Source organism: Hylobates moloch, unplaced genomic scaffold (genome assembly GCF_009828535.3).
Source record: "Hylobates moloch isolate HMO894 unplaced genomic scaffold, HMol_V3 SCAFFOLD_7, whole genome shotgun sequence".
Taxonomy (NCBI): domain Eukaryota; kingdom Metazoa; phylum Chordata; class Mammalia; order Primates; family Hylobatidae; genus Hylobates; species Hylobates moloch.
Window position 1 is genome coordinate 53,532,402 of NW_026652282.1, and position 11,146 is coordinate 53,543,547.

Consider the following 11,146-nt stretch of genomic DNA (forward strand, 5'->3'; position numbering starts at 1 on the left):
TGTGGAGTCAGTGGTGATATTCCCCTTATCATTTCTGATTGTGTTTATTTGAATCTTCTCTCTTTTCTTTCTTATTAGTCTAGCTAGCAGTCTATCTTACTTTTTTTTTTCAAAAAGCCAGCTCCTAGATTCATTGATTTTTTTGAAGGTTTCTTTGTGTCTGGCTCCTTCAGTTCTGCTCTGATGTTCGTTATTTCTGGTCTTCTGCTAGTTTTGGGATTTGTTTGCGCTTGGTTATCTAGTTCTTTTAGCTGTGATGTTAGGTTGTTAACTTGAGATCTTTCTAGCTTTTTGGTGTGGATATTTATTGCTATACATTTCCCTCATCACTGCTTAGCTGCATCCCAGACATTCTGGTACGTTGTCTCTTTGTTCTCATTAGTTTCAAAGAACTTCTTGATTTCTGCCTTAATTTTTTATTTACCTAGGAGTTATTCAGTAGTATGTTGTTCAATTTCCATGTGGTTGTGTGATTTTGAGTGAATTTCTTAATTTTAAGTTCTTATTTGATGATGCTGTGGTCTGGGAGACTGTTATGATCTCAGCTATTTTGCATTTGCTGGGGAGTGTTTTACTTCTAATTATGTAATTAATTTTAGACTAAGTACCACGTGGAAATGAGAAGAATGTATATTCTTTTGTTTTGGGGTGGAGAGTTCTGTAAATGATTATCAAGTCCACTTGATCCAGAACTAACTTCAGGTCCTGAATATCTTTGTTAATTTTCTGTCTCGATCTGTCTGATATTGTCACTGGGGTGTTAAAATCTCCCATTATTATTGTGTGGGAGTCTAAGTCTCTGAATTTCTCTAAGAACTTGCTTAAAGAATGTAGGTGCTCCTGTATTGGGTGCATATGTATTTAGAATAGTTAGCTCTTCTTTTCGAATGGAATCCTTTACCATTATGTAATACCTTTCTTTGTCTTTTTTGATCTTTGTTGGTTTAAACTCTGTTTTGTCAGAAACTAGGATTGAAACTCCTGCCTTTTTTCTGTTTTCCATTTGCTTGGTAAATTTTCCCTTATTCCTTTATTTTGAGCCTATGTGTGTCTTTGCATGTGAGATGGATTCCTTGAAGACAGCGTACTGATGGGTTTTGGTTCTTTATCCAGCTTGCCATTCTGTGTCTTCTAATTGGAGCATTTACCCCATTTCCATTTAAAGTTAGTATTGTTATGTGTAGATTTGATCCTGTCATCTTGAGGCTAGCTTGTTATTTTGCAGGCTTGTTTTTGTGGTTGCTTCATAGTGTCACTTGTCTGTGTACTTCAGTGTGTTTTTGTAACAGCTGCTAATGGTTTTTCTTTTTCACATTTTGCACTTCCTTCAGGAGCTCTTACAAGGCAGGTCTTGTGGTGATGAATTCCCTCAGCATTTGCTTGTCTGAAAAGGATCTTATTTCTCTTTTGCTTATGAAGCTTATTTTGGCCAGGTATGAAATTCTGGATTGAAAATTTTTATGTATTTATTATTTTATTTTATTTTATGTTTTTAGAATGTTGAATATTGACCCTCAATCTCTTCTGGCTTGTAGGGTTTCCACTGACAGGTCTGCTTTTAGTCTGATGGGCTTCCCTTTGAGGGTGATCTGGCCTTTCTCTCTGGCTGCCCTTAACATTTTTTTCCTCTCATTTCCTCCTTGAAAATCTGATAACTATGTGTCTTGAGAGTGATCTTCTCTTGGGAATATGTTACTGAGGCTCTGCACATTTTCTGAATTTGAATTGTTGGCCTGTCTTGCTAGATTGGATACTTCCATATATGATATATATGATATATATATGATATATATGATATATATATCATATATATATATCACAGTTTCTTTATCCATTCGTTGATTGATGGGCATTTGGGTTGGTTCCATGTTTTTGCAATTGTGAATTGTGCTGCTATAAACATGTGTGTGCAAGTATCTTTTTTGTATAATGACTTCTTTTCTCCTGGGTAGATACCGGTTGCTGGGATTGCTGAATCAAACAATAGTTCTATTTTTAGTTAATTAAGGAAAACACTGTTTTCCACAGTGGTTGTACTAGTTTACATTCCCACCAGCAGTGTAGAAGTGTTCCCTGTTCACCACATCCATGCCAACGTCTATTTTTTTTTCATTTTTTGATTATGGCCATTCTTGTAGGAGTAAGGTGGTATTGCACTGTGGTTTTGATTTGCATTTCTCTGATTGTAAGTGATGCTGAGCATTTTTTCATGTGTTTGTTTGTTGTTTGTATATCTTCTTTTGAGAATTGTCTATTCATGTCCTTAGCCCACTTTTTGATGGGATTGTTTGTTTTATCTTGCTGATTTGTTTGAGTTCATTGTAGATTCTGGGTATTAGTCCTTTGTCAGATGTATAGATTTTGAAGATTTTCTCCTACGAGGTGGTTTTTCTGTTTACTCTGCTGACTGTTCCTTTTGCCATGCAAAAGTTCTTTAGTTTAATTAAGTCTCAGCTATTTATCTTTGTTTTCATTGCATTTGCTTTTGGGTTCTTGGTCATGAAATCTTTGCCTAAGCCAATGTCTAGAAGGGTTTTTCCAATGTTATCTTCTAGAATTTTTAGTTTCAGGTCTTAGATTTTAAGACCTTTATCCATCTTGCGTTGATTTTTGTATAAGGTGAGAGATGGGGATCTAGTTTCATTCTCCTATATGTGGCTTGCCAATTAAACCAGCACCATTTGTTGAAAAGGGCGTCCTTTCTCCACTTTATGTTTTCGTTTGCTTTGTCAAAGATCAGTTGGTTGTAAGTATTTGGGTTTATTTCTGGGTTCTCTATTTTGTTCCATTTGTCTATGTGCCTATTGTTATACAAGTACCATGCTGCTTTGGTGACTATGGACTTATAGTATAATTTGAAATCAGGTAATGTGATGCCTCCAGATTTGCTTTATTTGCTTAGTCTTGCTTTGGCTATGCAAGCTCTTTTTTTGTTCTATATGAATTTTAGGATTGTTTTTTCTAATTCTGTGAAGAATGATGGTGGTATTTTGATGGGAATTGTGTTCAATTTGTAGATTGCTTTGGAAGTATGGTCATTTTCTTTTTATCTTTTTTCTTTCTTTTCTTTTTCCTTTTCCTTTTTTTTTTTTTTTTTTGAGATGGATTGTCACCGAGGCTGCAATGCAGAGCAGTGGCACAATCTCGACTTACTGCAAACTCTGCCTCCCAGATTCAAGTGATTCTTCTGCCTCAGCCTCTCCAGTAGCTGGAACTACAGGCACACACCACCATGCCCAGCTAATTTTTGTATTTTTAGTAGAGACAGGATTTCACCATGTTGGCCAGGCTGGTCTTGAGTGCGCCTGACCTCAAGTGATCTGTCCACCTTAGCCTCCCAAAGTGCTTGGATTACAGGTGTGAACCACCACATCTGGCTAAGTATGGTCATTTTCACAACATTGATTCTACCCATTCATGAGCAAGTGATGTGTTTCAGTTCTTTGCGTCATCTATAATTTCTTTCAGCAGTGTTTTGTAGTTTTTCTTGTAGAGGTCTTTCACCTCCTTGGTTAGGTATATTCCTAAGTATTTTATTTGTTTTGCAGCTATTGTAAAAGGGATTGAGTTCTTTATTTGATTCTCTGCTTGGTCGCTATTAGTGTATAAAAAAGCTACTGATTTGTGTACATTAATTTTGCATCTGGAAACTCTGCAGAATTCTTTTATCATTTCTAGGAGCTTTCTGGAAAAGTCTTTAGGGTTTTCTAGGTAAATAATCTTACCATCAGCAAACAGCAAGAGTTTGACTTCCTCTTTACTGATTTGGATGCCCTTTATTTCTTTATCTTGTCTGATAGCTCTGGCTAGGACTTCCAGTACTATGTAGAAGAGGGATGGTGAGAGTGGGAATCCTTGTGTTGTTCCACTTCTCAGAGAGAATGCTTTCCACATTTTCCCATTCAGAATTATGTTGGCTGTGTGTTTGTCATTGATGGCTTTTACTACATTGAGGTATGTTCCTTTTATGCCAATTTTGTTGAGAATTTTTTTTTTTTTTTTTTGAGTTTGGAAATATTCCCTCTGACTTTATTTGTTGGAATAGTTTGAGTAGGATTGGTATTAGTTCTTCTGTAAATGTTTGGTAAAATTCATAAATAAAGCCATTGGGTCCTGGACTTTTCTTTGTAGGGAGACTTTTTTATTATGGCTTTGATCTCATTACTTGTTATTGGTCTGTTCAGATTTTTTAACCATAAAAGAATGCTGGATTTTGTTGAATGCTTTTTATGCATATATTGAGATGATCTTGTGATTTTTGTTTTTGATTCTTTTTATGTGATGTATCACATTTATTGACTTGTGTATGTTAAACCATCCCTGAATCCCTGGTATGAAACCCACTTAAACATGGTGAATTATCTTTTTGATATGTTATTGCATTAAGTTAGCTAATATTTTGTTAAGGACTTTTTACATCTATGTTCATCAGGGATATTGGTCTGTAGTTTTCTTGTTTGATTATGTTCTTTCCTGGTTTGGGTATTAGGGTGATACTAGCTTCATAGAATGATTTACAGAGGGTTTCCTCTTTCTCTATATTGTGAAATAGTGTCAAAAGCATTGGTACCAATTCTTCTTTGAATGTCTGGTAGAATTCTGCTGTGAATCTATCTGGCCCTGGACTTCTCTTTGTTGGTTATTTATTTATTTATTTATTTTGAGAAGGAGTCTCGCTCTGTCACCCAGGCTGGAGTGCAGTGGCACTATTTCCACTCACTGCAAGCTCTGCCTCCTGGGTTCACGCCATTCTCCTGCCTCAGCCTCCCAAGTAGCTGGGACTACAGGTGCCTGCCACCACGCCCAGCTAATTTTTTTGTATTTTTTAATACAGACGGGGTTTCACTGTGTTAGCCAGGATGATCTCGATCTCCTGACCTCGTGATCCACCCGCCTTTGCCTCCCAAAGTGTTGGGATTATAGGTGTGAGCCACTGTGCCTGGCTGTAATTTTTTATTACCATTTCAATCTCGCTGCTTGTTATTGGTCTACCCAGTGTATGTAATTCTTCCTGATTTAAGCTAGGAAGGTTGTATCTCTCCAGGAATTTATTCATCTCCTCTAGGTTTTCTAGTTTATGTGCATAAAAATGTTCATAGTTGCCTTGAATGATCTTTTGTATTTCTGTGATGTCAGTTGTAATATCTCCCATTTTGTTTCTTTCTTTCTTTTTTTTTTTTTTTTTTGAGACAGAGTCTTGCTCTGTCACCCAGGCTGGAGTGCAGTGGTGTGATCTCGGCTCACTGCAACCTCCACCTTCCGGGTTCAAGCTATTCTCCTGCCTCTGCTTCCTAAGTAGCTGGCATTACAGATGCTCACCACCACACCCGACTAATTTGTATATTTTTAGTAGAGATGGGGTTTCACCACGTTGGTCGGGTTGGTCTCAAACTCCCGACTTTGTGATCCACCTGCCTCAGCCACTCAAAGTGCTGGGATTACAGGTGTCAGCCACCATGGCCAGCCCCGTTTTGTTTCTTATAGAGGTTATTTGGATTTTTATCTCTTCTTTTCTTGGTGAATCTTGCTAATAGTTTATCAGTTTTACTTACTTATTCAAAGAACCAGTTTTTTGTTTCCTTTATCTTTTTTTTTGTTTTGTTTCAATTTTGTTTACTTATTATTTGATCTTGCTTATTTCCTTTCTTCTGCTGGGTTTGGGTTTGGTTTGTTCTTGTTTCTCTAGTTCCTTGAGGTGTGAATGCCTCTTTGTGCTCTTTCAGATTTTTTGATGTAGGCATTAATAGGGCTATGAACTTTCCTCTTAGTATTGCCTTTGCTGTATCCCAGAGGTAAAAATCTAATTTTAAATCCAACTCCTTACTGATGTGCATTTAAGTTTTCTCATCGCAACTTTTTGCTGTCACAACTCACATTTCTTTTTTGTTGTTGTTGTTGTTGGTTTTGGCCAAGCATTTTATTTAGTATTCTGTAGTTGTTTAACACACACTTAAATGGTCTTATTGGGGGAGGGGAAAGGGGAGGTTCTTGCAGATTCCTGAGGAAACGTCAGAAAGGCAGAATGGCCAGCATTATCCATTTGCTTTTTTGGGTTTACTGGGTGAATAGGCATGTGATTTCAGGTTTTTCATACTGAGAACATTGAGATTTCAGTTGGAAGACACCCTGAAATCTTATGAGTAGCATATCCCAACCACTCTCTAATAGCTAGCTTGTTTGTATAGGTAGAATGATTCATCTCTCCATTTTAGATGGCTAGATGTTTTGTGGAAGATCTTGGAATTGCCTGCCTCATTTACTGGGAAAAATCAGATAGGAAGTGGCCTTTAGGGATACTTTTACTTGGAAAGTTACAACACTAGTACAAGTCTTAACACATTTAACATTTGCTTGTTGAAAAGCAATGCAAAAGTCAAATAAAATTAAACATGTTTTACTTTTTTCCTCACAAGAACATAAAATATATGGAGGGGAACTTAACAGGGAATTTTAAAAAAGTAACACAATTTTTCCTTTTAGTAGTTCTTGGGTAGTTATGGTAGAATAGTTTCCACTTTTTGTTTCTTTGAACTGGGATTTTGGTCCAAAGTTTTGTTTGTTTCTAGTATCTGCTTCTGCCTCCCCCTCTATCAGATCAGCTTCCTCCACGGCCACCACCTCTTGGTGTTCCGCAGCTTGAACTGCTGTAGGAATCACGTGAAGGAGGGTACCCCCTTTCCATAGAAGGGGGAAGCCCTCTTTCTTGTCTGCCAACCCGATCACCACCACTTGAGTAGAGATCACTTCGGCTGCTTGAGTAACTGTCTCGACTTCCACCATATCCATCACGTGAGCTGCTGTAATCATCATAGCGACTGCTTCCACCATAAGATGGCGGGGGCCCTCGTGTAGGTGGAGCTCTACATGAGTTACCATAACTCTCATATGAATCTCTGTAGGAACCTCCACTTGGATGATCTGAATAGTCACGATCATGACCATATCCATCTCTATGGCTATAGCCTCTTGATGGATAGTTATCACGTGAACTGGAGTGACCATAACCACGGTGAGTATACTCTCCTGGTGGTGGTGCATAATCTCTAGTATCACGAGAACTTGGGTAATCTCTGCTTGAATAGCTGTCTTTAGTAGAATACCCATCATCTCTTGGGGACAAATAAACATCTCTACAAGAGGGCAGTGGTTCCCTTCGAGGTGGACCTCAGTAACTATCTCTTCCATGTGATACAGGAGCTCTTCCTCCCATTCCACTGCTACTGAGAACTGGTCCTGAAGGTGCAGATCTCCTAGGAGGAAGAACCCCACTTCTTGGTGGTGGTCCTCTTTTTACTGGGAGTGGTCCCCTGGAAGAACTCATGTTAAAATTCATGGAATATCTACCGTCATCCATGTGTCCTCGCCGTGAGGGAGGTCCCCTTGCTCCTCCACTTCCTCCTCTTCCACCTCTAAGAACTCTTGGAGGGCCTCTACTTCTTGGAGGTGGAGGCGGTCCATGTCTACCACTTTCAAATGATGGTTTGGTGGCTTATTCCACCTTGATGGCTTTTCCACCTAATGACTTTCCATTCATGTCTCTGGCTGCATCCTTAGCGTCTGCTGGGCTTTCAAAGGTGATAAAAGCAAATCCTCTCGATTTGTTGGTTTCATAATCTTTCATCAAGTGTACTTCCACTATTCATCCATATTTGCCAAATACTGCTTCAAGAGCTTTCTCATTTGTTTCCATATTAAGCCTGCCAATGAAGAGCTTTCCTGGGCGATCTGCTTCAACCATTTTTTGTTTTTTTCCGGTGAGTCAGAGGAGTGACAATGGGTTCAAGCTCCAATGAGCTCGCCGATAGGGGCTTCCTAGCAGCTCAGCACCAGTGGTGGCTGCCGGGTCCAAGGACTCAACCACGAAGCCGCTAGCACTACTGTGCAACCGCAATTCACATTTCAGTGGACATTCTAGTATGGACATATATACGTCTTCACACATTTCTCACATTATTTCCTTAGGATAAATCCCTAGAAGAGAAATTGTTGGCTGTAAATTGCATTTTATTTTAAGATTATGTCAATTCAGATTATTCCCTAAGTTCCACTGATCTAGCTCTTTTTCTTGAGTCTAAAACAGCTCAATTTCTCAGATTGATCACAAGCAGCCTGTCAATGGTCTCCTCTTCTGCACACTGCTCTCTTTAAGACGCTCTCCTAGTTTCACCTTCCAAAACTCCCCATCTTTCCTTCCAAATTCATAGTGCCCATTCTACCCCCAGCTTGCCTGGAGGGAAGTTCAATTCATGTAAAAATTGATCTGAGTGTATAATCTGGAGTTAGGTAGTGTGGGTTCATATTACACCTTGGATACTGATTAGCTGTGAGATGTGATCAAGATACTTAATATTTTGATGTTCCACTTTCTTTATCCCAAAAGTAAAGATGATACCTACCTTATAAACAAATTGGGAAGGTTATATCAGCCAATGAACATATGTAGAAGGAGCATTGACTACTAGCCTGGGCAACATAGTGAGACCTCCATCTCTACAAAAAAAAAAAAAAAAAAAAAAAAGTTGGGTGTGGTGGTGTGCACCTGTAGTCCCAGATACTTGGGAGCCTGAAGTAGGAGAATCACTTGAGTTCAGGAGAGTGAGCCTACAATGGGCCATAATCATGCCACTGTACTCCAGCCTGGATGACAGAGAAAGACTCTCTCTCCAAAACAAACAAAGAAACAAATAAGAAAAGAATAAATATTGTCTAGTTCATAGTGAGTGTTTAATAATTGATATATTATTAGTTATATTTCCTCTTAATGAATGACCAGAATGGGTCATATTCCAGAACATATTTCTATGTTTTAGGGGGACTTATGTCCCAGTCTGAGGGAAGTTTAAGAGTCTCATTTCACCTGAATAGTAGCTAAAGTATTATCTGAATTGTGTTTTCCTTCTTGTTTTGGTCTTGCTCAGGTGTCAGGGAAATCTCTGAATAAATTAAATTATGAAACCATTTGCTTTAGAATCACTTTTGTTGGTTACTCATGGGCCATATCACATTGAACTTTCAACAAGTTTACATATAGCACTAGCTGTTTTCTGTGAGTTCTCTAACAAATGGATTTTCAATTAGCATTTCATTGTCAGTTTGAGCTCAGTCTTATGTAATACAATCCTTTTGACATTTTATCATTGGTAACAGGAGCACAATGTAAAATAGAAAACACTAGCTAAAAATTAAAACAATTGAACTCATGGAGATATCAAGTAGAATGATGGCTACCAGAAGCTGGGAAGGGTAGTGGGGAGGAGGGATTAGGGATAATTAATGGATACAAAAATGTAGTTAGATAGAATAAATGACATCTAGTATTTGATAGCACAACAGGATGACTACAGTCAACAACAATTTATTGTACACTGAAAAATAACTAAAAACATACAATTGAAATGTTTGTAACACAAAAATTAATTATAAATGCTTGAGGTGATGGATACTTCATTTACCCTGATGTGATTATTACACTTTGTATGCCTGTATCAAAATAATTCAGGTATTCCACATATATACAACTACTATGTACTCTAGGAAAAATCAAAAAACAAAACAAACCATGTTGGGGAATACACTTTAATAGAAATTTATATGCAACTGTTTCCATATACACATTGGGATCAAATTGTGTATATATAAATATATATATACACACACATATGTATATACACACACATATATGTGTATATATATGTGCGTATATATATATACACACATATATATGTGGTATATATATGTGTGTGTGTATATATACACACACACATATATATACACACATATAGTTACCTACTTTTATTATTTAACAATTAAACATTTTTCAATGTCTGTAAGGGTTTTATGTGTGATTTTAATGGCCATATTTTAATCAAATTATTTACTTATTTTTATTGAACCAGTCCTCTTTTGTAGAGTATTAAGGTTGTTCCCAATTGTTCAACGATAATAAATGAAGCAATAAACATTTGTGTACATATATTTCTTGAATGATTCTGATTATTTCCTTAGGGTAAATTCTTAGAAGTAAAATTTTTGGGTAAGAAGGATGCACGTTTAGTTTTTTTTTGTGATATTGCCAAATTGCCATTCAGAAAGTTTACACTTAATTTTTACTCCCACTCAGTATCTGTTTTCCTGTACCCACCCAAACCCTGGGTATTAGCACTTATAAATTCTTTACTAATTTAATAATCTCTGTCTCCAGATAATATATCACTTTAATTTGTACTTTTTGGATTACTAACATATTTTACATTGTTTAACAACATGGCTCATACCTGCAATCCCAACATTTTGGGAGGCCTAGGAGGGAGGATTGCTTGAGGCCAGGAATTCAAGACCAGCCTGGGCAACATACCCAGACCCCATCTCAACAAAAAAATTAAAAAATAGCTGGGCATGGTGGCATGAACCTGTAGCTCTAGCAACTTGGGAGACTGAGGCAGGAGGATCATTTGAGCCCAGGAGTTCAAGGCTGTAGTGAGCTGTGACTGTGCACTGCACTCCAGCCTGGGCAACAGAGCAAGACACTGTCTCTTAAAAAAAAAGTGAAGCTCAGTGCAGAGGATGTCAAGATTTGCACTCAGGTACCAAAAACTGACCGAAGAACAGGCTACTGTAGATGTGGCTCTAAAGCAGCTTATGTGGAAACTTTTCGGGGTTTTAGTTGACAGTCAATTCAGTATAAGCCAACAGTGTGATATGGTTGCCAATAAAGCTAATTTAAATTTAGGAGGTCATTAATAAATGTTTAGCATCTTGGACAAGAGAGGCGACAGTCTTACTTTATTTCTCCTAAATGAGTCTGTACCTGGGACACAGCCCACACAAGCTGTAGGTCCAGATGATTAACTGTGGCTCAAACAGTTCAATGTATATCCAGAAGAGAATGAGCAGTCTGGAGAAAGAAGAGGAAATGTGACCTATGAAGAGTGGCTGAATTATCTTAGAAGAAAAGAAGACTGAGGGGACTGTGGCCTCTGTTTTCAGAGCTTGGAGCAATCATGGGGCAGAGTGAGTAGGTACATTTTGGGTGGTGACAGGGTGCAAAGCAAGATACAAGGGTAAATATCATGGGAAGAATAATTTCAGCTCAACACAAAGAATCCCATTCTAAAAGTGATCTTGGAGAGGTCAGCCTGGAGTGATC

General features: G+C 37.8%; 1 pseudogene; it reads right to left on the reverse strand.

Annotated features, from left to right (window-relative positions):
• Nucleotides 1–6,516: 6,516 nt before the first annotated feature.
• LOC116811317 (RNA-binding motif protein, X chromosome-like) lies at nucleotides 6,517–7,738 on the reverse strand (annotated as a pseudogene).
• Nucleotides 7,739–11,146: the final 3,408 nt, after the last annotated feature.